Here is a 25,936-nt window from a genome sequence, read left to right on the forward strand (position 1 = left end):
GAATTCAGCAGTCTCTTAGCAATATACAAGACTGTCTAATGTGCCAGATATTTGCTGTTGCTTACTTCGGTGATCCCTAAAATCATACTGAGCGTGAACACCTAAGGCGAGGCCCTCTGTCCTCTTCCATTGCTCTTCCTAAATATGCAGAGTATGACCTACAGGCAGAGAAAAGGTTGTGATGCTGCAGGGTTGTCATGATCTGGTACTCATAGAGGACAATCATGTGCGCTTTACAGGGCCGGCCCACCCATGAGGCAAGGTGAGGCAACCACCTTGGGCGGCAAGATCAACAGGGGCAGCAGATCCTGATGCAGATCTTTATTTCAGCCCTTTGTTCCTGATGTCAGTCTTCACTCCCCACGCTGCCTTCCCTAGTAAGGAGGTGGGAAGACCACTTTGTGGTTCGCCTCAGGTGCCAAAATGTATTGGGCTGGCCCTGGTGCTTTACGACGTCTCATCATTCTCCCCTTCTTCTGGTGGGACAACAAAACCCAGCAGTCGCAGCAACTGCTTACAAAAGCAATCCAACCTTGTACAGTCCATCCATTTCACCTGCCTTAAAGTGCCATCAGCTACCCACTGCCAAATGGCAGTGTTTCTTTTTATTTTCTGTGGGATCAGACATTTCACCCCTGACTGCCATAAACAGCAAATTAAGGGTCTGGAAAATCATTTGCATTTGTCCTTGTTCAGTACTGTACATCTGTGGTGCAATGGAACATAATTTGAACAAACAACTTGCTTGAGAATCCCTCTTTCTCTAGTGGTAGCCATACAGTGGCTAAATGCACAATTAAATTCTTTCAGATTTATACTGCAATCCTAAACACATTTACTCAGAAGTAAGTTCCCTTTGTTTCAGTGGAATGTGCTTCCAAGAAAGGGCTTAAGCTAACAACTGACAGTGATTTGCCTGGTTGAAAATTAAGGTTGACCTAAACTGAGCAGGTAAAGCGTTTCTTGCCATACAGCTCCACACTAGCAAGCTGCTAACAATCTATGTGTCAGGTTGCTTTTAAAGGCACAAGGATAGGGGCAAGTAAAAAGGTTCCAGTGCTACAAATAAACCTAATATGTCAATTTCTTTCAGTGGCTGAGAGAACCATTTCTATATATAAGAACCTATTTGAGGTTTGCAGGTGTCTCCCATAAAGTACAGTCGTACCTTGGATCCTGAAAGCCCTGGAACTCAAGACGTTTTGGCTCCCAAATGGCGCAAACCCGGAAGTGAGTGTTCCAGTTTGTGAATGTTCTTTTGGAACGTCCGACGGGGCTTCCACAGGTTCTGATTGGCTGCAGGAACTTCCTGCAACTAATCAGAAGCTGCGATTTGGTTTTCAAACGTTTTGAAAGTCGAACAGACTTCCGGAACAGATTCCGTTCAACTTCTAAGGTACGACTGTAAATTCAAAGAATGCAAATAATTCTTGCAGTAACAGGAAGATAATATTAGGAGTGCTTTTAAATTGTATTAGCCTCTCATCAGTCTAAACAGGATCAACCCCAGACTAATTTTCTCAGCATAATGATCAGGCATCTGGTCTATGTAAACCTGGAATCATCAGATTTTAATGGATCTTTTCTGTTCGTTGTCAGCTGCTTCGGGGTTTTATTTACAGTTCAGTAGTATACTGATTTTGATAAATAAAATCACCCAAACTGGTCTAGCAGAACCCAGTCTTCATCCACATGCTGAATGCTAAAGCCAAACAGTTTTCCATTCACACAGTGGGCTTAATATGAGCCCAAACCAAGACTGGCATTTGGCTACATTGAGGGCATGTTTTGCTTTGCAATTCTAGGTTCTGCAGCATTGCTGCCATGCTCCTCTTCCTTAAGAAAGGGGGGGGGACCCTCTTTATAGTGGTAGTGAAATTGATAATGATTCCAAAAATAAACCAGAAAAACTGCCCTTATAACCAAGAACTCCAGAAATTAATGTATACAGTTATTTTACATATATAAAAATGTCTCTCCTACCTTTCTGTTGCCTGTGCACCTGTTCCCTGTTCATCAGTCAATATGTTAGCAGGTGGCGGTCATAGGGCCTGTAAAAAGCATAATACATTCTCTGTAGGATTTATATACACAGAGATGGATTCTGCTGTCATGTTGTCTCTTGTTAACCTGTTTTTAACCACTGCATTCTGTGCTTCCAACAACTCCCTTAAGTAGGTTAGGCTGAAAGAGAGTGATTTGTCCAAGGCTACCTGTAAGTTTCACTACTGGGCGGGAAGGGAACCTGGATGGTACCAAACTGCTTAATCCTGAAGCCGCCACACACACTGGCTCATCCTCCAAACAGCTTTGGCTAGTTAAAACAGTGCAAAGGGGTTGAAGAAAGGGGTGGATTTTCAAAAAAATGTTTTACTGCAGCTCACAATTCTGGGGGAAAAAATTACCACTAAAAGCAGTTCTTTGCACTGGTCTAACTAGACAAAATGAACACAAAAGTAGGGAGGGCTGGTTCTTCCCTATGCCTTTGGCACGCAATTCAGTTACATATATTAGTGAAGAGAGCATCACCCTCTAGACAAAGAATAGGTTAATACAGTGGTACCTTGGGTTACAAACACCTTGGGTTACAGACTCCGCTAACCCGGAAGTAGTACCTTGGGTTAAGAACTTTGCCCCAGGAGGAGAACAGAAATTGCGTGCTAGCGGCACAGCGGCAGCAGGAGGCCCCATTAGCTAAAGTGGTACCTCAGGTCAAGAACGGTTTACGGTTAGGAATAGACCTCCGGAATGAAGTTGTAACCAGAGGTACCACTGTAAATGTATCATTTCCAAGGATCCCAAGGGTTGCACTGGCACAATTAGTGGTGCTTCTGCAGCGTCCAAGCATGCACTCTCACACACATATACACACTGTCGCACTGGTAACTGCCTTTTTTTCTACAGACCAGGCTTCCCACCTTTAGAAAGCCTCTCCTTCGTGGTGAGATGGCTTTGCTTTTAACAACATGCTCCTGTTTTTGCTGGAAGAGATCCACTGATTTCAGTTTAACCTGCCTCTGCGTAAATGTAAACATATTTAGGACTGCAGTGTCGGTATATGTTGTTAATCCAATTAAGGCTAAAAGACATTCTAGGCCATGCCTTCCTATGGTCCTCATTTGATCAAACATTCAGTCTAAACCTGCAACTGTATTTAAAGATTGATTAAAGGGAAAGACAAACAATATTTTGAAACTCAGATTTTGAATACTTGAAATTCCAAAATAATATTGAAAATAAAATAGAATAAAACTGGAACTAGCATGATTACTAGATTAGACAAGCTCATACTGGACCCTTACCTAAAAGCACATTTCATGTGGACCTTGTCACCAAGTGATGGTATAAATCACTGTAAGGTTGTATAATTTTGCAACATATCTGAATTAACACCCATGTATCCTACAGAGCTCTCTGTGCCAATAGAATCTTGGTTCAGTATCATCCCTGCTTGTGCAATATCCTGAACACCCCAATGCTTTTGTTTCTCCAAGCCACTGAGTTTGAAATAGAATGTGAAATTTTGAATTCAACAAATTCATCAACTAAAAGTTATGATTTTTGGACCTACTGACCATATTACCACAATTAGTGCAATTCTTAGAAACCGGTCTATCATTGTAATTTTCTCTGGTTAACGGGGGGGAGGGCAGGATAAAAAGACAGCACAGTAAGATGGAAATATGTTTAATCCTTTGCTTTGGTTTTGAGGTTTTTTCTCATTCACCAAAGCCCTATGCAGATATTCAAAGCTATGCAAGGACAATGTATCAGGGACCATGCTCCTTTTTTCTGTTCCCACTCCCACACATAGACAGGCAACCCTGCCATTTGCATATTCATCTATCTAACTTGTGTGCATAGGGGGCTAGACACATAGAGCCCAACACATGTCGTTCCCAACCTCACAATCTATGTACCCAATATTAGAATATACAAATGGCAGGCAGGGGTGACTTTCATTGGTATCTGCAAGCATAGGCTACAGTGTAAATATGGCAAAGTAATACACAGACATCAGAAGTGAGTCATGCAAAGGAACATGGTCTTGATCTTCTCACTATGCTTAGCTTCAAACATCTGCATACAGCAGAAGTGAGGGACCTATGGCTCTCCAGATGCTGTTCAACCATATTTCCCATCAGCCCCATTCAGCATGTCATTAGTCAGGAAAGATGGGAGTTGGGAGTGCAACAACGCAAAGGGCTGCAGGTTCCCCACCCCTGGCAAAGGGATTCTGATAATGGAATAGTGAGGTGTCAATAAAATGATGGTACACAATTTCAGCAATTAAATTGTTAAAATGTACAGTATTGATCTGGCTGCAATCAAATCTACAAAGACAACACACAAAGAGCATAAGGTGCAATATTTCAGAGGGGAATGTGGTGCAAAATGTAATGTACACTGAAATCTCAAGAACTGTAACAAGTATCCTAAAAAAAATGTTTAAAGATGTTCTGTTTTCAGTGCTTGGGGATTTTCCCACTCAGAAACTCCATGTGCACATCAATACAGCAACGATTTGCTTCATAAAATCATATTCAATAAAAAGATCAATACAAAACTTACTGTAACCTAATGCATTCAGGAAAATAATGCATGTAAACTACTTTGTGATACAAATATTTTCTAGTTGCCCTTTTGAAAATCCAATTACAGTACTAAAGCATGTGCAATAATCTTCGAAGAATTTTAAATACCTTTGGGATGGGCTTTTTTGAAATATATATATAATTTGACTTTTTTTAAGAAAACAAAAAGGTTCTAAAGAGAAATACACAAATTCTGTAGAATGGTTATGCTGATTTTTTAATATATATTTTTGTAGAAATCTCTAGAGCAATTGTCAAGCCTGCCAAGCGTCTTGGAAATAGAAGAGGCCTAAGTTCTGGCATTTTAGTCTGAGGTTTTTGAGACCAGAGCTGATACGTTTTGAGATACATGTTTTTACCTGTTTTTCCAATATCAAGGGTAAGGATTTAAGAACTTAATTTTAGCTCCCAGTTCTAAACACATTTCAAAGAGGCCAATCGCTTGACAATTTCATAGTAGATGCACTACACAAGCAACAAGCTCTTGCCCAACTATCATTCATTTCAGCAGCTATTATTGAAATGACTGCATCTCAAGCATTAAGATTTTTTCCCCCTGCTGAATTCATTTGGATGTGGATTGCATGCACCCACGAAATAAATTCAGCTACATTCATGGCTCTTTTCTCCACTGATTTGTTAATGGCTGACGAGGGTTATAATACTTCAATCATTTTTTTCAGTGTGATTAGTAAACCAAGGCTGCAATCCTTTACACACTTACCCTGAGTGTAGGCATGTAAAGAATTACACAGTAAGGCTATGATCTAAAGCACACTTTCTACTGAGTAAGTCCCACTGAATTCAATGAGCTTTCTGAATATATATCACTGGGATTGTGTTGCATAATTTCAGTCACAGTTTAAGCATATGTGTGTGTGCGTGCATGCACACAACACGCTCTAACAGTAAGGTAAACAGCAAATGAAAGCTCACATTGGGACCCACACAACTTGGCTCAAATTTCTTGGGGCTCTGCAGATGTTAAAAAAAAAACACGTGTATTTGAAAAACTTGGTTGCAGAATTCCATTTGAACAAAACGAGTAGGTTAGCTTAGAGAGCAACTAACTAAGATTTCATGTCACAAATTAATTTTATTTACAAGAAAAATGCTATACTAATGAGGTTTTTGTAACATGCTAATTTATGAACATTTAATCCGCCAACTGTTTTAAAGTCCATTATTGATCATATAAAAATTCTGACTCTATTGACAGCCTTACTGACAAGTAATGGGTGCTTCAAATGATTGCAAGTTGCAATCATTAGAGGGTGGGGACAGTTATGTGAATTTGCCATTTATATGTATGTGATTCCTATTGACTTCACTGGGACTCTGGTGCATCTGTGTTTAGAACGAGATCTTTCCTATTCTTTGATGCTGCAGTTCTAAGTTCTTAGGTTGTTGTTGTTATTTTAAAACATACTAATTTAAAGCATATTGCCCCTAGTAAACCCAAACGAGAAATGCTATCCAGTTTGTTTTAAAGCACACCAGCACTTTAATATTGTGGATTTACTGTATACTGGTAGGAAGAGAGTATTCTGCTTTTGCCAGTGTATATTATGAGGGTAAACACTTGCTACCATGTCTGAGGGAGGAAAAAGAAAAATGTAAATTCCATACTTGCAAACATTGCACATGGTATTTCTATAACTTTTAGGTAGATTACAGGTTATTTAAACTGTAGATAATTTGGAAGAAGATACAATGTTTTTGGCTTCTGTAAATTGCACTCAACAGAAAATCTGGTTTTGGACAGAAAAGGGGGTTTATAATTGTAAAGTATGCCTCAGTTTCCCCTTCAATGCCTCACTGACTATAATAACCCACATAGAATCTTTCACAAAAATTACTAGAGTAGCCGCAGTACCAATGTCCATTAACAACCTAGTAACTATTTTAGAACTTTGTATTTAATAGATAATATATTGTTAAACTGTATCAGGTATAGAGACCTAAAATTGGGTGTTTGGTGAGGGCAACAAAAGATGGTACTATTGGGGAATACTGGGTTAAAATGTTTTTTTATGAGTGTAAATCTTTACAAATGACAAAAACAAATGTGTACTATTAAAAGCTTTTGAAAAGAAAAGGCATGAACCATGATTCTTTTATTCTTAGTTATTTGATCTGTATATGCAAACAGCACATATCCATTATCAACGCTAGGCATGATCGGTGTCAGTCTACAAATAACCCACATCAATTTGTAAAAACACAGGCAATCGGCTTCAATGATCCAAACATTTCTTTACTGTCAACAGCAAGGGGTTCCTATGATGCACTGAAACTCCCACAGAATCTCTGTCTGGTGTTTTGTTAATGTACTGTGGCAAATAATAATTAGAACTATTTTGGTTGAGAATGTTGCTTGTAGAGTACAGAGCTGTGGTGAAACCTGTGCCACTACGTTTCAATTGATCTTTCTGCATGCCAACTTAAAGGAACACTTACCCGCAGGAGCGGATGTTTATTTTTTTGCAACGTAGGTTTGAATCATTGCTGTGCGTTGTCTGGTGGACAGCAACACGAGAACGGGCCTTTTCCGCAGTGGCTCCCCGTTTGTGGAAGGCTCTCCCCGTGGAGGCTCGCCTAGCGCCTTTGGCTGATGAAACATGCTATGGCCTTAAAAAAAAGTTTATTTTTTTTATTATTATTATTCATAAAGAATTTATATTGATATAAACATATACAAAATTTATTATTTATTATTATTATTAATCATAAAGAATTGATATTGATATAAACATATACAAAATGCAGAATGAATAACAAGTGTAACAATCAACACTAAAAATAGAAAAATAACATGAGATGAGAAAACAGAGGGGAGGGGAAACCTGGGAGACAACTGAGAGTGCAATGACACAGACAATTATCACATAAAAGAAGAAAAAGGTGAGTCAATTTAGTTCTCAACAGAGCCTCTCTCCACATATTTATCTATGGAGCAGGGGTTTTAGTGGGCTGTGCAGATGAGTTATCATAGGAGGAAAACTTCAATAAAAGTGGTCTATTTCTGATGAACCATTAAGGGCTCTCCGTTTGTGCGTCAGGTGTTCTGACAGTGCAATGTGCCGTACAGGTTCAAAAATGACACAGTACAGCTAGAGAGCAAGCATCTCCCCTGGTCATCAGGTGAAGAACCCTCCTCCAGGCAGCATCCCCATGTTTCCAGGAAGTAACTGTCAGCTGAACCCCCTAAACACCTGTGCCCCTTGCCTCCACGGCAACCGAGTGAGCAGGCCAGATCCCCTTCCTCCCTGCAGAGAAGGAACTTATCACAGTAAGTACCAATGTTTGCCCCATCCGTCCCCACAATCTGCAGACAACAGCAATGGCACCCAAGAAAGCACTGCCTAATTGCTTTTAAAGTAGCATTGGATGGGAAGAGAGAGATAGTCCTGTATCTACTCAAAAGTAAGTCCCATTGGTTTACAGAACAATCCTAACCATGTCTGCTAAAAAGCAAGTCCTATTGAATTCAGTAGGGTTCACTTCCAGGTAAATGGTATTAGGATTACAATTTTACTCCCAGGAAAGTGAGTATAGGGTGCTGGGAAGGGTCGGATTCAAAAAAGGCTATGAATTATACAAACAAACCACCCTGTTCAACAGAACAGAAAAAAATTAAACTTGTATAGCTCTTCATATTTAGAAAAATAACCATCAGCACATTTTAATGGCATCATAAGCTACATGAACACTTTTATATTTCTCTACAAAATTATTTGACAAATAAAATGTATCCTTTGCAAATAATTTTTTTTAAGCTGCATGCACACAGCATCACACAGTACTGCACTGAAACTGATAAACATTACATACAATTTGACTTCCATCTATATCAGAAGCTTTGAGAAGCAGCCTGATCTGTTTTAAAGCTGCTCTTTAAAATGTCACACACACATGCATGAACTCAAATTCAGCAAATATGCTGCTGCTGCCTCAGAGGTCATTGGTGGGGGTCAGCTTCTCCCCACATCATAGATTTTGAGAGCTACAGCCTCTTCTCCCTGGAAAAGGTAGGTCTCTCCACTGATTTCCATAGGAGAAAGTATAGATTTGTGTGCAAAACAAACAGCTTTTAACCTCTCCACCAAATTCTTCGGAGTGGAGTACCCAGGGGAAATGTGATTAAAATCTAGACCTGTCTGTCAAAATTAAAGATCCCCCCCTATCTATACCCTCCCTGTTCAAACTCAGGGTGTTTCTCCCATCAGCTTAGTTTCATTTCTCAGAAGGAAAAAAAATCTCTAAGCATATTTTTTGGATAGCCAAGGAAGTGACTCAGGAACTTAAGGGGTCCCTGATCTACCCCAAGATGCCTTGTCAACAGCACAATTCAACTCAAAAACGCGAGAGCCTTCCCCCAATCACCCTGATTTGCCTTGTAATTCAAGGGCCACACAGTGCTACACACTCCTGGTGAGTTTTCCCTCTAAGTTGTGCCTTGAGGACCTCTTTGCACACTAAGCAAGTAAATGTGAGCCCATGTACCAGGGGGCCATAACACAATCCCACAAGTGTGGTAAATATACAAACAGTAGAGCCATATGGGGCCTTCCCACCTGAACACTACCATCCATTTCAGTAGCCAGTGGTAGGTCCAAATGTTAGAAAATTATTGGGGGGGGGGGCAGATCTTCCTTTCCCAGCAAGAATGTAGGTTACATTGCTGCCATCTAGAGGGTATAATAATTATATTTTACTAAATTATATAAAGAAAGACAAGGCAATACAGTATAAGGCAGAAACACTACCGGTACTGAAGGAATCGTGCTGTATAAGCTTATCTTCAGTGCTTGCTTAGTTAAGAGTTGCTGTTTAATTCCATTAAACACTAACATAAAATAACCAGTTCAGCAAGGGCTGAATCCATCTAGCTAGGAATCCCCAACTGCCATTTCCCATAGAACCAAAAGAAAGACATGCTGCTAAATAGGACACCAGGGTCAACTTCTCCTAATGAACGTACTGCTTTATTATTTTATTTATTATTATTTACTATTGGTATTGCTTTCATTATTCTCCCACATAAGGCTGTCATTTGAGGTAAAAAAAAAATGCCGCCAAAATTGCAGTCCAGGTAAAATGTATATGGGGCAGCAGATTGGCCTCCAGTAACTGGGAGCCATGAAGGTGTACTGTGTCTTTGTACAGAGCAAATGAGAATATACATACAAGGGTCCTGTGATAATCTGGTTGCCTTGCACACACACCCATCAGTCAGGATGAGGGGCATTTTTCTGGCGTAAAGTATGAAAACCCATTGTGTTTCAAGGCTTACATTCTGTTAATGGTTGAGAAACGTTTGTGATATCTGGAGCTATTCACATGGCGCAGCTCCTAAGCTGGCCTCTGTTTGCTGTTGCACAGCACTTTTCCTGTTGCAGTTCCACCCTTTCATCAATTTGTATTTTCAAACCGTGCATACTCTCCAACATTTCTCCGATGAAAATTGGAACGTCCCATTCCATAACTACTTATACCCCACACATCTTACTGGGTTTACCCAGCCACTCTAGGCAGCTTCCAACATATACAAGAACATAATAAAACATTAAACATTTTTTAAAAAAACTTCTCTATACAGGATTGCCTTCAAACAGCTCAGGGGTCGGATAACTCCATACCCTCCAACATTTCTCCAGTGAAAATAGGGACATTCTAAGGAAATGTGGGACATTCTAGGATCAGATCAGAAAGCAGGGCGGCTTCTCTAAATCAGGGGACCTCCCTGGAAAATAGGGAAACTTAGAGGGTTTGACGGTGCCTTTCATTTTTATTGTAGTGTCAAGGCAGGTCTGCAAAAAATGAAAAGCCTTTTGAAGCATCGTTCCGGGGGGCGGGGGGAGAGGGTTTTTTTGCTTTTATTTTAACTGTTCTGACGAGAGGCAGATACATTTCATATAGAAAACAAAATGCTAGTCCTGTTCAGATGCACCATTTTGCATGGATAGATAAACCTGCCCTGGTGTCACTGGACAGTGTGGGGACTGCCTGTCTAGGCCAACTCTGGCTTTCATGGCTTCAACCCCCAAGTCAAAGATAGCATGGTTCCAGCACAGTCTAAATACTTTATTATTATTATTATTATTATTATTATTATTATTATTATTCACTTACACAACATTTCAGAGTGGTCAAAGCAAGTTAAAGCAGAAGCGGTAACTGCAGGTAAAGCAGTAATTGTGTGAGGCTCTCCAATGGGGTATTTTCTCCTCATGCAAATACTGTAGTAGCTATGAGGGTGGTCCGCCTGCCCCCCTACCCTGAGTACAGCCCTCAGCATTTTCCCACAAGGAGGCTGATGGCCAGATTCAGAATCTGGCATGGACTTTGGAAGTGGCTGCTTAAGCCTCAGAGGGAAGGACATACCGTATATCAGTGGTGTAGCGTGGGTTGTCAGCACCCGGGGCAAGGCAAGTAATTTGCGCCCCCTAACCTGTGGATTTGCGCCCCCTAACCCGTGGATTTGCGCCCCCTAACCCATGGATTTGCCCTAACCCCAGATGTTGCGCCCGGTGCGGCCCGCCCCCCCTGCACCCCCCACGCTACGCCACTGCCGTATATCAGTCTATTAAACGACGGGCACAAACACAATAACAAGAGAGTTCTTATCTCATAAATCCAGCACCTCTGACAAACACTACTCCCCCCCCCACCTCCAATTTTAAATTATCATTTGTTCAGTGGTGTGTGTGGAGCCAACAGGTGCGACACATTCAGGCAACATTGCTCCATAACAACTTCACACTCAAGATTGCCCCCAGCCTGGTAGATTGACCCCATAGACCTCTGTCACCCTGCTTCCCTACAGTTCCTGCTCCCTGGGGTTATGCATGTTTTTTGTTTTTTGTTTTTAAATGCCTTTTCTTTTTAGCTCAGTCACCAGCACAAGCTATTACTACGGAACCCTCTTCATCTTGTCTCTCTCTGGCCCTTTTCAGAGTGGGTTGCTCTCCATCTCTGGCGCCATCTGCTGGCTAATTACAGTTCTTTGTGGGGAAGCTGAAGTGCTCCACAAGTGCAAAAATATTGGTTGCGTTATTCTGATAATTACAGCCTTGTCGGTGATTGAGACAAGCCTTAACCATTGCATGCAATTTGAACAGAACCCTTCAGAGCGTACCTCCTTCCTTTCTCCAGAAACACTTCACTGTAATAAGACACGTTTGGCATAATTGGTGCGCACTTGTATTTGAGTGCGTCTTGTGGCGCCTGCATTCACTATTCACTGCACTTGTATCTGCAGCTGTTTTGTCCACTGATTTAATGACTCATTGCTTTTCTGTTTCCCCAAATTTCTAAAAACCAAATACTTTTCTTGCATGGATAATTGAACAATATTTCTTAATTTCCAGATAACCCAAATGTTTGGGGCTGTAGGATGATGCAAAACTCTGTGATTTCTAGCAGGGGGGCAGAGGGAGATGTGTAGGAGTAAACTGCCCATTTAATCTTAGACACTCTCTGATATTTATTCACATGGATGTAAAATTTAAAAAGAAGGAAAGAAAAAAGTCGGCACAGCATTTGTTCATATTCAAGGCTTTTATAGAGAAAAATCTAAAGTGTGCTAAGGTCCTTTTGGCAGCTGCAGCAATAAGGTCTATGGACCAACCAGTTGAGCTGATGTTATATTATTATGGAATCTTTGAGAAACAGATGCTGGAGAATTACCATTGCCATTGCATGTTTACTCAGAGCAAAATCTCCTGTTGCATTCAAAGAGTCTAGCTTCCAAGTGAGAGGGCATAGACTTTTGTGAAATCACATCTTTTATTTTATTAAAATCATTTTTATTCCACCTCTCCTCAAAAAGACTTCAAGGTAGCCAACTTGAAGTACCAAATATCAAATAAAAGTACCAATATCATTTTCTAATTTTTAAACAAATTAAGAATGTTTTTATGTGTTGAAGGAAAGGGTTGCAAAAAGGACAACCAAGTAATTCTATGCCAGCAGTGCTTGTCCTACTTCCATCAGTCTTTGTTGTTTTCTTTTTTCTTTTTTTTGTGAGGTCAAAATGATGTTGCTGAACATTCCAACGCCTCAAGGTGATGCATCAGAATCTACTGTAACAAAAGATGCATCTTTTATGGCAGCAATGAAAGTTCCATTTGTCTGGGGATATGAAGAATCTGTGTACTGTTGTCAGGACTGGGTGGGAAGAAAAGGTAGGTATGGTGGGTGAAGGGCAGAAAGCCCAGTTGAATGAGGACTGAGAAGGCAGTGGTGTAGATTTTCCGGAAAAGTTTGGCACATGTCTGAAGAGCTATTTATATACATGTGCTTCACAGGAACAGTCAGCAGGGAAAATTAATTACCAGTCATATCTAATATCAAAGTTGTATTGTATTCATGCCAATTGTCCTGTCTTGGTTGGACTGTACCCATAATTAGCCTTTGGAGTAACCTCTCAGATTCAATAACCTCTACTGTAACTAAACTAAAGACATGCCATTGTAATCATCATGTATTCTTCACCTGTTTAATCTCTGCTTCCATTTCCTTCCCCTTCCTTCAATTCCCTTGTGCCAACTTTTAGACTGTATGCCTCTTGGGGCAGAAACTTGTCCAACCATTCTTTGTAAAGCACATAGGTGGTATTGTAAACAAAACAGAAAGGAAACAAGCACACTAATGTCACTGTGGGTGTGGGCTTTGTATTCTTTATTTTTTATTAAAATATATTTCTAGAAATGGAAAATTTTCAGTAGAAAAATCTAGCAGTAGAAAATTTCCCCACCTGAATGAGATTGTGGGGGCAAAGGTGGCCAACCTTTCTTCTGCCAAAGGTCTCATTCTTTTAGGGATAATCTGGGCTGCATGCCAGATCTAGATCTAGATATGAAAAGTCTACCCGAAACCATACAACCCAGAAAACAGTTTTAAACCATTCCATTTATTTTTATTCAACAAATAACAGTCCCTTCAGATTGCCCTGAAACTACATGGGGGGGGGGCAATTTTTAAAGCACAGAAAATATAAAGAGGAAACATCTGATGGGACTGAATATTCAGGCCGCTTTTGGAGGCATCTGGGGCTACATAAAATGAGGGTGGTGCTGTGGTCTAAACCACTGAGCCTAGGACTTGCCGATCAGAAGGTCGGCGGTTCGAATCCCCGTGACGGGGTGAGCGCCCGTTGCTCGGTCCCAGCTCCTGCCAACCTAGGAGTCCGAAAGCAGATCAAAGTGCAAGTAGATAAATAGGTACCGCTCCGGCAGAAAGGTAAATGGCGTTTCTGTGTGCTGCTCTGGTTCGCCAGAAGCGGCTTAGTCATGCTGGCCACATGACCCAGAAGCTGTACACTGGCTCCCTCAGCCAATAAAGCGAGATGAGCACCGCAACCCCAGAGTCGTTCGTGACTGGCCCTAATGGTCAGGGGTCCCTTTACCTTTACCTTTACAGGGCTACATAAAATGAGATTGGTGGGTCACAGGCTACCCACCCATGGGGAAGGGGTACTAATGGTTTGGAAGTCTGAAAGGTCACTGGTTGAAGGAAGGAAAGAACAACAACTGGCTAAGGAATAGGGACTTTAGTGAATGGTATGTAGCCTGCCTAGCCACAGTCAGCAGAGTACATTGAGGAACCTGTGGTAGCTATTAAGTAAATCAAAAACTATGGAAAATATGAGTGGCCATCATTTGATCCCTTGCACATAATCCACAAACTACAGTTAATGCAGAATACTGTAGCATGGTTGCTAATGGGAGTGAGACCCTGTCAGCATACAATACCCGTGCTCAGAGACCCGCATTGGCTACCAATTTGTTACTGAACCAAGTTCAAAGTGTTAATATTAGTGTACAAAGCTTGGACCAATTTACTTGTGGGACTGCCCTATAAGACGACTCCACCACTTCAATCTGCAGAACTGGTGAAACATAATAATCATTCTGCACTTATAGGAAATCAATCTCCTAGCATCTATACTTTCAAACCCCTCACCTATTGACACCAGCCAGACATCTCCACAGTAATATTTTCATAGAGCCGCCATTCGCCCAGATTTTCCTTTACATTACTGTGATTTCAAAAATGTCTGGGGGAATATCCAAAAGGCGGCGCTTTGTCCTGGATCTTGTTTAAGTCAATGGAAAAATCATTTTTGGCTCAGCAATTTTAGAGTCTTCCTAAAAAATGCTCAACTTTCGGGGTGTACTGGTTTTTATAGGCAACCCTATATTTTCAGTGCCTAACCAGAATGCTGACATGTCTTACTCTCTTACCATTGACTTCAATATCTTTTGAATGATTTGACACACCTGTTTTATTGCTAACAAGTTTTTTTAAAATAAAAAACACTTAAGAGGTTTTATTACAATTAAGCAGTGTATAAAACTGTGAAATTAAAAATGAAAGAAAATAAATAGCATTATTTAAAATCGTTCACATTAAGGCTTCATAGCCATTAGTCCATGGGTAGGCAAACTAAGGCCGAGGGGCTGGATCCGGCCCAATCACCTTTGAAATCCAGTCTGCTGACAGTCCGGGAATCAGCGTGTTTTTACATGAGCAGAATGTGTGTTTTTATTTAAAATGCATCTCTGGGTTATTTGTGGGGCATAGGAATGCGTTCATTTCCCCCCCAAAATATAGTCCAGACCCCCACAAGATCTGAGGGACAATGAACTGGCCCTCTGCTGAAAAAGTTTGCTGACCCCTGCTTTAGTCCAATGGTAGTAAAGTGCAGGTTCAGAGAATATACCTTTGTGAGAGCTATGGTTCTGCTGAACTGGCATCCTGAAACCTGAAATCACAGTGGGAAATTCCAAAAATTGTTCAAAATGTTTGATATCCTACTTGTGTTTACACATTAGTGCATAAATTGCAATGTGACTTTTCTTTTTACAAATGCTAGGGAGATTGGCTTGCTGTACCACATTAGCAAGAAAGTGAATGACTAGTTAAAGGCTGTACAGGATATTAGCTACTGTGCTCTGGCCCATTAATTTAGTACAGTAAATGATGTATCCGTTCTGGGCATGCTTTTGACATCATGACTGAAGCCATTCTTTTGGGAAACAATCCCAAATCTCTTACCTAAATCAAAACATGTAATTCCTGTATCACCAGGGTCTACTTTGACCCCACTGAAATGAAGGAACCAGCATGGACAATGGACAGGGATGAAGTGAGCTGCATGGAGAAATAAGCATATTTCCTAGGTTTCCTTCCCTTCCTTTCCACCTCCTCAGCCTTTATCAAAATATCTCAAAATCACCAAATCCAAACATTTGCTACAGGAATTAACTAGGCCAATCATAGGAGCCCCAACAATAAAATATTTTAGGCGGCTATGCCCCCACAAAGTTGATGGGCATTCCCATTCAAACAGTGTGTGTGCACTGTGTCATGTGATCGATTAAGCGGGGTGGGACTTACCTGCCCCCCAATATTTTATTCAAGTTGGCACCCCAAGACCAATTGTAAAGGAATGCAAATCATCCAGAGTTAAATTATGAACAGGCTGACCCTAAAGGTATGTACTGAACGCTATTGAACCCAAAGGAACTTATTTTCTGATACGTTGTAATATGCTAGGGAGGTCTCAGGCCAGGAACTGTGGCAGTCAGAATCAGGAAGCCTTTCTCTTACACTTTGACCCATGTGAAAGCTTCCTCTAGAGTACTGGCCTACGATATTGTTTTTAGCTATTTTTTAAAACAGCAAAAATGCCACTGTCGACATGGGATGCCATATTTCGAGATTTTCAGACATTTCCCTGATGTCCGCACGGACACTGCTGCCGACTGCAGTATTCCGGATATGTCCAGGGAAATCAGGACGTATGGCAACACTACCTACTGCTGCAGATGGCCAGAAAGCAGCTAGAAGCTCAACAGTCAAACCAGGGACCAAGGGAGTTCATCCCTGCCTTATTTCACCTCCATCCACTTACTTCTGAAAAGCTTTATTTGCCTCTGGTCTCCCAGCTGTGATAGCAAGTATGCTTGGGAATGTAGCCTTGGTCTGCAACACTAGGGGAGGGTCTCTGTGTATATCTCTTTTCTACCCTAACGTTCCAGTTATATATAATTTTCTGCACTGACAAAAATGGCACCTCTTGCATCGAACTGCATATAGAGGTGATGAGGCAAACACAAAGCGGAGCAATCAGCTGAAGAACATGCTGGTCACTAGAGGGCAACAATATTCAGCCTGTAACTAGCAACAAGGGATGGGTTGTGCTGTGGTTTTGATGGGCTCTTTGAAAATGCCAAACTTCCTATTTCCTAGATTTGCATGAATTTGTAGTGTGGCATAATGCTTCCCTTTGCTGTATTGACTCCTTTTATTTAAAGCCCCTGACCTTCTAGTGCTCTGACATTTGAGATTCATGGACATTTAAGTTACTTTAGAACTGGATAAAATGTTTTAAAATTCATTCCTTTTGGATGTGTTTAAAGTAAATTAAATATGTAATCCTGCAGCTCCTCTGCTCTTTTATTGTATTATTGCTGAAAGTCAATGTGTGCTATAATTGGCAAGCGTTCAAAGGGCCTGAATGGATTATCTTTTGCTAACTAACTTCGTACACTGCATAATATAACAAAAGTCCCCCTGGAGCTACAGCAGGGAGAATGAAAGAGGTTTTTTTTAATTATTTTTTAAAAACTGTTTAATTACTTATTGTGTTTTCATTGCTTTGTACTGCCACAATGTAGATAAGATTATTCAAGCTCTTCTAAAAAGTAGTCTGAAAAGAGTTAACACCACATAAATTGGTTATCTGGAATATTGTTGGAGGGAGTATGAGAGGAAGATTAGAATAACGTATTTGGGGGCCTAACTCTTTAAACCTCATATTTCTCATGATCCTATTTAGAAATAGATGCCCGAAGCAAAATGTGGGACTCGGAAGACCTGATCCCATGAATGCGTACTTCAAATTGAGTCCCACTATATAAGATACCTAAAGCTCTTCTGTGTGTGCCACTGGGCCACCCAAAGGCTGGATTCCTAAGTGGTTTTCTCATTAGCCTGCACATCCATGCAGGAAACCTCAGCACCAATTTTGACTACCCGTGGCCTTCAAGAGAACTGTATCTACCATTGGCGCTCAGTGTGCTTAGGGACAGCCCTACCATTATGTCCTCTGAAGGTTAGCAGTGAGGACACCAGCTGAATGTCTGCTGGAAGAGAATTCACATAGCGGTTTTCGTGTGCTCAAGTAAGTGTGTTAATTTTCCAATGTCTTCTATTTCTCTTCTTCCAATTTACAACTATGAAAGGGAAGTTGCCATGTTTTGAAATAGCTGCAAATGTTCCAGTAAAAAAATAATTTCCAAGTAAATATTTGTTTCAACATGAAGGTTAAACCACATTAACGAAGGGTGCATTTATAAACTAATGTGCATTAACTCACATTTGTTTATAAATGCATCCTTCATTAAGTATTGCTGCGTTATAAATGCATTCTTCAAAAATATAGCTGTATCGTATGGAGGTAGGCAAGCCTGTATCAGTGTTATCTTGCTGATATATATTTTATGCTGTAAATTAAGACCAGAAGACTAACCAGATGCCTGCGAGAAAAACCCACAAGCAGGATTCGAGCACAAGAGGACTCTCCCTTTCTGTGGCTTCCAGCAACTGGCATTCAGAACCACTGCTGCCTCCAACTGTGTAGGCAGAGCATTGCCATCACAGCTAGTAGCCATCAATAGCCCTCTCCCTCCATGAATTGGTCCAAATCCTCCTTTAAAGCCATCTAAAGGCTGGTTGCCACCACTGCCTCCTGTAAGTGCATAGTTAAACTATGGAATTTGCTCCGTGTGAAGAAGTACTTTCTTTTACCTGTCCTGAATATTCCAACATTCAGCTTCATTGGATGTCCACGAGTTCTAGCATTGTATGAACTTGTAATGCTTGGTTAATGCAATTGATGAAGAACTCCAGGGAGCTGTTTAAAATACTACCACTATCTTCACTCCAGCTGTTAGCAGACCCTCCAAGTTCCCCTTTTTTCCAGGGGCATCCCTGATTTAGTGAAGCCATGCCCCATTTTTCCTTAGAATGTCCCTATTTTCATTGGAGAAATGATGGAGGGTATGGAGTTATCCAACCCCTGAGCCGTCTGAAGGCAATCCTGTATAGGGAAGTTTTTTAAAAAATATTTAATGTTTTGTTTTTATATACATTGCAAGCTGCCTAGAGTGGCTGGGGAAACCCAGTAAGATGTGTGGGGTATAAATAGTAAAATGGTCATTATGGAATGGGATGTCCCTATTTTCATTGGAGAATGGATGGAGGGTATGTGTTAAGTGATTGTGCCTTATGTTGCAGGGATACTGCATTCAGTGCAATACTATTGCAGGTTGCCATTTTGCTATTAAGGGGGGGAAAGGATTAACATTGGCTGTCCCATTGGGGAAAGAAAAGTGATAAACCCATCCTGCTAGGCCTACATGAGCTGAGGAAAGGCAGCTTGGATGACTTCCACAGCTGAAATGAAGGAAACCCCTCAAGTCAGCAGAAGGGATACGCTCCATTGACTTACAATTGTTCATTCATCCAATTAATCTCCCTTCACAGAAGCAAGACCTCCTATGGCCAGAGGTATGTTAACACCTGCTGTGAGTTTAATTAACCTCTTAAGACAGTTACAACAAGCAAGCAATTAATCCATCAAGTGACACTGAGACCTTACAAGTATTCAGAGATTTGTTCAGCCAGGCCCCTGCTTTCTCCTTGCTTGCAACTACTGCTAAAGCCACAGAAAGGGGGTGGTGCAGAGGCAGTTTGAGGGAAGTGCAACTGGTTTGGCCACACTGGGCATCACAACAATACTATAGAATGAAGCGCAGGGGCGCACGTGCCAAAGTTTAGTGTAGCGCAGGGCGCCAATGAAATTTGAGAGCCCAAAGTCCACCACTAGGTGGTGGTTGATAGTTTAGGGAATGTTCATTTTATGCAATGGAAATAGAGTGGTACCTTGGGTTAAGAACTTAATTCGTTCTGGAGGTCTGTTCTTAACCTGAAACTGTTCTTAACCTGAAGACCACTTTAGGTAATGGGGCCTCCTGCTGCCGCCGCCGCACGATTTCTGTTCTCATCCTGAAGCAAAGTTCTTAACCCGAAGTACTATTTCTGGGTTAGCGGAGTCTGTAACCTGAAGCGTCTGTAACCCAAGGTACCACTGTACAAAAGATGGCAAGCCCCATTGAACTCTATGAGTCTTCTGAGTCTGCATAGGATTGCACCGTGAATGTAGCAGTGGTGCTGGAAATACATATTATAGTCAAGTCCCCTTTTCATCAAATACCATATTTTTCGCTCTATAAGATGCACTTTTCCCCTCCTAAAAAGTACAGGGTGTGCGTCTTATGGAGCGAATGCAGGCTGCGCAGCTATCGTTGAAGCCAGAAGAGCAAGAGGGATTGGTGCGCAGCGATCCTCTTCTGGCTTTAGGGATAGCCACGCAAAGCCTCTTGAGCGCAGCGGGAGCGCTCCTCCCTCTTTGCTCAAGAGGCTTTGCGTCGCTTTCTTGTTTCTTGTTTTCCTCCTCTAAAAACTAGGTGTGACTTATGGTCGGGTGCGTCTTATAGAGCGAAAAATACCGTGGTTTCTGGAATAGTCCAGGCCCAAACCCTAAGTCCACTCTGCTCATTGTCCTAGAATTCTGGTTTCCAGTCTGAATTCCTGCTGGGGCAGAGCTCTCTGCCATCTCTATATCCTGGGTAATCAGCCTTGGTTTAAGGTTGATTCAGTTCCCATGGGGTAGATAGTAGCTGCCAGAAGCCAGTTTGAAATTGTGAGGAGTCAGTTGAATGGGAGTGCCACTACACACAGAACAGGCTCTTTGTACCCTGAATGTAGATTAGCAGTGTCAAGTTAAAAGCACAACCACATGCAGAGGACACATGCAATCAATTTGAGACAAATAAGTTTGTTTTTATTAAGGAAAAGAATATTATCTCTTGCCCTCATGGTTTTTCATGGAGAAGGTGTATTGTAGGTGGTCACACAAAACTCTGAGTGGGGTTTTCTCAGAGCAAAAAGCAAACAAGTCTCTTGCACTTTTCGCTTACTTCTTCTCCACTATGTGACGATGCGCCCTTTAATATTGCCTCCCTCATAATATGTCCCGTGTTTTCATCCTTTCTGTGCCTGCCTCCACATTCTCTCAAAATGTACTAAGAAACAAAGATCTTAACACTGCCATCCTAAGTAGAAATAAGTCCCATTGAACACAAAGGGACCTACTCCCAGAAAAGTGTGTATAGGATTTCTGCTCTAAATAAAGAAGCCTTTTTTCATGGTCAAAGCTTTTTAGAAGTCCTGCTGCTTTGTGGAGTAGAGAAAAACCACAATTGGGGGGAGGGGGAGGGGAGAGCACCTAAGTTCCTCACAGCTAAATAATTCAGTATGATTAATAGCAGTCTGAGCGGCATCCCAGGGAAAGCAGAGAGAATGAATTATTCAGAAATATTCAAAACCTCCAAAGACAGAGTTACAATAATTCAAAATGACAGGCAGAAGAACAAATATATACAAGTGAAGGAACACCAAGGAAAAATTGGAACAGTGACAAGGGCTCATCATGGTAGTCAGGAGAAAACTGGTAATCTCTGAGTGTTTTTTATAAACCTACTGGGAACCCCAAACTGAATCCTGCTTGTGATCTTCATCCCTATCCATACTCCATCACTGCAGCTGAATTGCATGTGCTCTTACCTCCAGGCAGAAGTGAATAACAGTCAGGTGTTGTATTTGCAGAGAGAAGGGATTAGTCATTAAGTGGCTTTTCCCAGGAGGCCAGGGTGCAACCTGACAGCTGTAAAGCACCTGAAACAACCTCATTTCGATATCTGCTACTTCCTCACAAACTTCATCCTAAGGCTCTTGCTAGATACAAACACAGATGACTTGAATCAGTTGCGGCTGGTGCCCATTAGACCTGGTGAGGTTGCTAGGTCACAGGAGATGGCAATGACACCATATAGGTGTAGCCAGGTTGTTCTGGAGAGCCAGTGTGGCATGGTGGACTAGTAACTGGGAGATAAGGGTTCAAATCTTTGCTCTGGGATAAGATTTCTCGGGCTACAGTCCACTTCATTAGATGCATCATTCTTGGTTTTTAAAATTTACTCTGCAAAACAGTCAACAAAATGCCTGGCTGCCTAAAGTGGGTTAGAGTTTATTAATCACATGATGAAATCTATCAGTCTAGACGTGGGTCAAAATAGCTACTGAGGCCATTGTTTAATAATGTGAACTGTATCCTGTCTTGCACCATGAGACAGCTGGGGAATTTTGGAACATTTGAAGTTGGGGAGTTTAATTATGGTCCTATTGTAGCCAAACTTTTAAGTGGAAACCTGACATGACAACTTACCATTTTCATTCGTCCTCTAGCTATGATCGTCAGCACAGAAGATAAAATGGAATAACATCAAGCAAGTGCAAAGAGCGCAATTAGGAAAACAATGAGCATTAAGCTTTGATATAAATTGGAACAGTGAGACAACACCATGCATCTTATGAGAGCCTGAATTCCATCGAGGGGAACAAGTCCAATATCCTGCTACTAATTGACTATTAGGAATTAGCAGAACTGTTGATAAATGCCACATTCTGCAAAAGTCATAAATGAGAACATGCACAGAATATGCAACATTCAGATGAAGCTGTAAGTGATCAAGTGAAGCAAAAAAAAAAAAAGTCTACTGATTTGCAGTTGTGGGGACATTAGTACAAGGCCTTAGAATTGGAATTGATGTGATTTACACACCACCAGTGGGGCCCCACTATTGGGAATCACAGACAGTGGACCACACCCCTCACTGGTTCTGCACTGCACCCTCCTCAAATGCTCTCGCTAGTCTGTAATTTGCCCTTGCCCTTAGCCCTGGAAGCCAAGGCCCAAGTTTGGGGCATATTCGCTTTGGTGAAAGAACCCCAACAGAGATTTAACATTGCAAAACATGCAACAAAGAAGAGCATGGAGATTTCGGTTGCAAAACCTTTAAAATGTCGCCTTTAAAAGTTATTTCCAAACTTTTACATTTCCCTAGCACAGAGATAGACCACATGTTTGGGAGGTTATAAAATGGATTACTTACAAACCCTTCAAAGGCCAGATTCTTGTTCTTTTCCATATAGCAGTCAGAAAAAATAGGCAGGCAGTTGATGAGTTACAAAAGATAAAAATTTATAAACTACTGGTAGAGAAAAATCCTAATTTCAGACTCCATTCTGGTCAGAAACAAAAGAGGCTGGTTAAAGCCATGTGGATAGAATAATTAGTTCAGAACTCCTTACATAATGAAGTCCACATGTAGGGTGAGAAAAACAAAAAGCTTGGCTATCCATTTCCTCCCAAGGTGAGGGGAAGTGACAAAGGCGAAGCCTGGCAGTACAGCTGACTCTATGGTTTTAACCCTTTAGGCCAGGGGTCAGCAAACTTTTTAAGCAGGGGGCTGGTCCACTGTCCCTCAGACCTTGTGGGGGGCCGGACTATATTTTTTTTGGGGGGGTGAACAAATTCCTATGCCCCACAAATAACCCAGAGATGCATTTTAAATAAAAGCACACATTCTGCTCATGTAAAAACACCAGGCAAGTCCCACAAATAAGCCAGAGATGCATTTTCAATAAAAGGACTCATTCTACACACTGATTCCCGGATGGTCTGCGGGCCGGATTTAGAAGGCGATTGGGCCAAATCCGGCCCTCGGGCCTTAGTTTGCCTATCCATGCTTTAGGCACTAATTAGACACAACCATGCTGGTTATATGGGGCTGGTTGCCCTACAGATAATCCCTCTTATCTGCAAGGATGGAGATGTGGGGTGTACAAATCTCTGACTTTTCTATTCCTAGAAAGCATACTAACATACAAAGGTAAGAGTCAGTCTAATTCTCCACCCATTTTTGTCTCTGTTGCCATCCAGCGCTTGTAGGTGGCCCCTGGAAGATTACAGTGGTACCTCAGGTTACATACGCTTCAGGTTACATACGCTTCAGGTTACAGACTCCGCTAAACCAGAAATATTACTTCGGGTTAAGAACTTTGCTTCAGGATGAGAACAGAAATCGTGGCGGCAGCAAAAGGCCCCATTAGCTAAAGTGGTGCTTCAGGTTAAGAACAGTTTCAGGTTAAGAACGGACCTCCGGAATGAATTAAGTACTTAACCCGAGGTACCACTGTATTAACAAATGATTGCAGGCTTGTCCAGTCCACTCCATTGCCTGTGGGGAAGGGAACAAGCAAGTTCACACTGAAATGTCCTGTTCTTTTTCCTTCCTGCTTGCCGCCATTGACACATTTGGGTTATTATGATCATTCTATTTGAGGGAGATTGTTTGTTTGTTGCAGTCGTATATACTATCTTTCGGCAAAGGCACACAAGGCAGCTAACCATTTTAGAATAGTACGACAAACAAATAGTCCAAAATATAGAATAACAAGAGTTCTCTCAGGCTTACTGATGTGCTTGCTCTTCAGGAGCTGATAGGTATATGACCCTAACTTTATATAACAAACACACATGCACACACATTCATAAGAACTGAAAACATAGCTCACCATCTATCACAGGAAGAAATTTCTCTTCACCATCTGCATACTCCTTGTAGCATTAAAAAAAAGGTTTTCAGGGAGACAACCAGAGATTTTTCCTCAGAGGCTCAGTTAATTTCATTGTACACAGGTTGTACATTGACAATAAAGGTATTATTATTATTATTATTATTATCCCAGTTATTGAACTGGGACATATGAGTTCAAAGGTACCCTGGGCCTAAGTTGTTCCTTGTCCTGGGCTTCCTGGCTTCTGCTTTCCCTCAGGTCACACAGCTGTTGTTTTTTTTAAATCAGCCCCAATAAAAGCAGGGCTGAGTCTGCTCCAACTGTTCTCTCAGGCCATTGATGGTTTTGCCGGAAGCTGGCAGTTATGTGCTCCCTGCCCTGGCCTTATCCTTCTCTCAGGGCACACAGGTTTTATACAAAACAAACACACCTCAGTTTCAATCAATATTGTTTAGAAGATGTCCTCTGAGGAAGACAGGAACAGCAAGAGACGGATTCTTCCCATAATATCTCCTGCTGAAATCATTCTTGTTTAGAGAAGCCTACCCAGTTGTTTAGAAAGCTGAAGTAAATTTAATCTGGTTTAGTATTTTAACTTCTTTTTATGTTTTAAAGTAGGGCCGTAAAATTTTCTTGATTTTCCTGTCTTATCTGATACACACACACACACACACACACACCCAACAGTAAGGATTTTTTTTTTTTAAGCAAACAAGCTGTGTATAAGTTTCATGAAATTAAATAATTAAATAGCATTTCCCCAACAAGCCAAGGTAGAAAAGGAGATATGACAGATTAGTTATAGTAGCTCTGGCTTCATTGCCTGAATCCTCCATTCTTCTGGTGAATAAAAATAATAAAACAGCTTTATGGAGCTGTCCGACCAGTATATTTTTTTCCCTTTGTTAGTTACATCAGTCCAACTTTGCTTCACCTTTGCCTCACAAGACTTAAATATGCTGCTAGGTGTATCACCAGGTGTATTTCTGGGTGTGGAAGTGGGAACACCCGCCAGCAGTTGAAACAGCTTTTGACCTAGAGTACTTAGCAGGGAGCTCCCTGACATTCTTTTTTTTTTTTCATTTTGCTCTCCAGGAGGCAAATGCAGGGCGGGGTAGATTTACCCCAAGCTTGTTTGTCTTTACCTAATGAGCCACCAACATTTGAAGACCCCTGTCCATAGCTGATCCATTGGCCTGGGAGTAGATGGAAGAATGGCCAGTGTATTCTAAAAGCAGCAGATGGAACTAGGATGGGTGAGGGGTTGTTTATGATATGCAACGGTGACTCGGCTAATGCTGCACCATAAAAGGGAAATGGATGCCAACAAAAATTTAGGAATCTCATCTCCAAAAAAAAAACAACCAACGTATGTAGCCACAAGTGTATCTTTGTGCATTCCGGATTTAGATAAGTTTAGATAGTATAAACATTCAGCAAACGTTTGATTACAAAAGAGGGCCACAGTTACTAACAATATGCTACTATAAGCATAGTGAATTAAGATTACCAATGTTATACATACTTATCTGAGAATATGCCGCATTGAGTGTAATAATATTTACTTCGGAGTATAATAATCATAATTTATTACTTATACCCTGCCCACCTAGCCGGGCCTCCCCAGCCACTCTGGGCAGCTCCCAACAGAGTATTTAAAACACGATAAAACAACAAACATTAAAAACTTCCATTATTATTATTATTATGAGTAGGCATGCACAGGAAAACACTAAATTGTGAACCAGGAAGCCCCAAGTTCAAATGCTTAGCTCTGGCATGGA

The 25,936-nt window shown here is 41.2% G+C and overlaps 1 long non-coding RNA gene across 10 annotated transcripts; it reads right to left on the bottom strand.

Moving 5' to 3' along the window:
• Positions 1-45: 45 nt before the first annotated feature.
• Positions 46-25,918, bottom strand: LOC310755463. 10 transcript variants are annotated; one of them, XR_014544363.1, is made up of 4 exons: positions 25,087-25,918; positions 24,150-24,192; positions 7,056-7,226; positions 46-2,051 (listed from the first exon to the last, which is right to left on the bottom strand). It is a non-coding gene; the product is annotated as an uncharacterized lncRNA (long non-coding RNA). The 10 variants fall into 10 exon arrangements; XR_014544364.1 differs by lacking the exon at positions 25,087-25,918 and adding an exon at positions 24,357-25,071; XR_014544365.1 differs by lacking the exon at positions 25,087-25,918 and having other exon boundaries at positions 24,150-24,311.
• Positions 25,919-25,936: the final 18 nt, after the last annotated feature.

Source organism: Podarcis filfolensis (assembly GCF_964270895.1).
Source record: "Podarcis filfolensis genome assembly, chromosome: 2".
NCBI classification, from domain to species: domain Eukaryota; kingdom Metazoa; phylum Chordata; class Lepidosauria; order Squamata; family Lacertidae; genus Podarcis; species Podarcis filfolensis.